Source organism: Kryptolebias marmoratus, linkage group LG5, assembly GCF_001649575.2.
Source record: "Kryptolebias marmoratus isolate JLee-2015 linkage group LG5, ASM164957v2, whole genome shotgun sequence".
NCBI lineage: Eukaryota > Metazoa > Chordata > Actinopteri > Cyprinodontiformes > Rivulidae > Kryptolebias > Kryptolebias marmoratus.
In genome coordinates, this window is record NC_051434.1 from 9966736 (window position 1) to 9969068 (window position 2333).

The following is a 2333-nucleotide window of genomic DNA, read 5'->3' on the forward strand; positions in this document are numbered from 1 at the left end:
GTTTAGTAATATCATGTTTTAGTAGTTTAGTTATCCTGTACCTTGTTAGCATTGTCATGTTTTAGCTTAGTTATCTTGTCATGTTCTGTAACTCTGTCTGTAATTTTGTTCTTGTGTTGTAAAGCACTTTGAGTTGCCTCGTGCTGAAAAGTGCTATATAAATAAATGTACCTACCTACCTACCTACCTACCATCTCAGGCCCTATACCTAACCCCCGACCCGGAAACGCAGCTCCACCGCGTTAGGATCGGGCTTTGGTTTCCCATAAGGAGTACCCATCCTGACAAGGCAGGTGATTAAAGCAGAAAAGTTTGCACAAGCCAAAAAAAATAAGACAAATCTGAACCAAAAAGCATCTAAAATAATTGTGAATTAACCACTTTAATTCTGCAAAGTCTCGACAACAATCTAAAGCCTCTGATATATCTGGCTGACACAAGGTGTGTTAAATTCAGCTAGAAACCTCCTTAAATCTGCTGTTTGGTGTCGTCCTGTGACACAGCAAAGCACATCTCCACACAACAGCTTTAAATGGACCGTGTTTACACTCCAGGTGTATTGGATGATTATTATAAGGTGACACCTATAATAGCTTTTTTTCTCTCTCTCTCCATTAAACATTTGTGCAGTAAAAAGCCCTCTGCAGGATGAACTTACATGAGCAGTACAGGAGAAACTGGAGCATTTTTTTTTAAGTGCAAACATGCATCTCAGAGGAGGAGGTGTCTCCTCTTCAGCAGTTACTTTTGTTCTTCCCGTTCTGTTATTAAAATGGATTATGGGTGTGAAAGCCTATAGGCTACCGCTTGGGACGCATAGCCTGTCCTGCTCCGAGGTGTAAACAGAGTAAAAATAGCCTCAGTTATCACAGGCTTCCCTACAGTCCCGTTATATAATGGTCCAAGCTAGGATGAATGACATCACGGGTAGTCCTGCAATCATAAACCGTATGTCCTCTACAACCAGCTGGGAATGTAAAAAAAAACAAAACAGTGGAGTAATATATACAATAAGCAACTATAACTGTAGTAAGAAAGGTGGGACAGAATACAGCCATTTTATGAGTGTTCCTACAAAAAAGTGTACGCAATAACTTTAGTTTTCCGGCTATTTTTCGTGCAAAGAGGGGGGGGGACACTTCCGTGATGGTGAAGCGTAGATAATAAAAGCAGCTTGTCAACAAGAGAGAGAGAGAGAAATAAAAGAGTTTATATTCGGGTTTGAAGCAGCGAAACGCGGCCGGGTTTGATTCCATTTGACTGCGGACAGAGAGCGTGTTGGAGTGGCGCAGTTAGTGGAAGTGCAGCGGCGGACCCCCGCCTCCTCCCCACCCCCACGCCTGCCCCGACGCCAGCTCGGCCGGCGGGGCGCGCTCCTCGCTCGGTCACATTCCGGCCGGAGCTCCGCTCTCCTCTCCGGTTCGACCCGGCTCGGCGTCCGCGTCGCGACGTGACACCGCACACACACACACACACACACACACACACCGTCGGCGTGTGAGCTCCATGCACTTTTTAAATTTTATTTTTATTTTTAAATCTTTTGCCCACTTGAACCAAAATGGGTCAGAGTGCGAAGTAAACATTTCCCCAAGGCTTTGAAGTAAACCAGAGCTCCAGCGCCACCCAGTTCAGTTCTCCCAGCCATGTTTTTTTTTCTTTTCTTTTCTTTTTACGTGCCAAGCTCCGAATAAAATAAGAAAAAGCGAGGTGGAAGCAGTGACAGGTCGGTTCGGGAGTAGTTTAGTGCGACTTACGGTGTGGGGCGAAACGGGCTGCGGAGTTTGTGTGCCTCCTTGTTGCCAGGGCTCCCCGGCTCTGCTCCGGTGCTGCGCCGCTGACGGTGGAAAGCGTCTCCCCGTCCTAATGATGTCTGCAGCGCGCAGCTAATACCTTCTCTGCCCCACCTTCACCGAAACACACAAGAGAGAGAGAGAGAGAGAGAGAGAGAGGGGAGGGAGAGGTTGAGAACACGGAGCGCTTTGAGAGCTACTCATGCAAAAATATGACAAAGAGAAGTTCACTGACAGCGCCAGGGCGTGGGAATCTGGATACACTCAAGACTCGGCCAGCGTTTCCTACACGGAGTGATGCGTTCAGCGTCACGTTGAAGGGGACACCCTTGATCTTGGCGGCTCGAGGGGCCTTTACTAATTTATTTATTTTTTTGTTTTGTTTTGTTTTGTTTTGAAGGTTATAAGGTCCCACAAGCTCGAGATGTCAGAGAGGAAATGTGCTCAGCTGAAGGCAGAGGGGTGAGTGACAGTCAGCTGAGGTGGGAATCTCAGCTGTTTTCACACACAGAGAGAGCCACAAACGCAGCCAGGGGTTCA

General features: G+C 47.0%; 1 protein-coding gene across 1 annotated transcript in view; it reads right to left on the reverse strand.

Moving 5' to 3' along the window:
• atxn1a (ataxin 1a) overlaps positions 1-1912 on the reverse strand; it is an 83017-nt gene extending 81105 nt beyond the window's left edge. Inside the window, exon 1 of the mRNA XM_017426330.3 lies at positions 1758-1912. The gene's annotated coding sequence lies outside the window, so the exon portion shown is untranslated. The remainder of the gene's footprint in view (positions 1-1757) is intronic.
• Between the last annotated feature and the right edge of the window lie 421 nt (positions 1913-2333).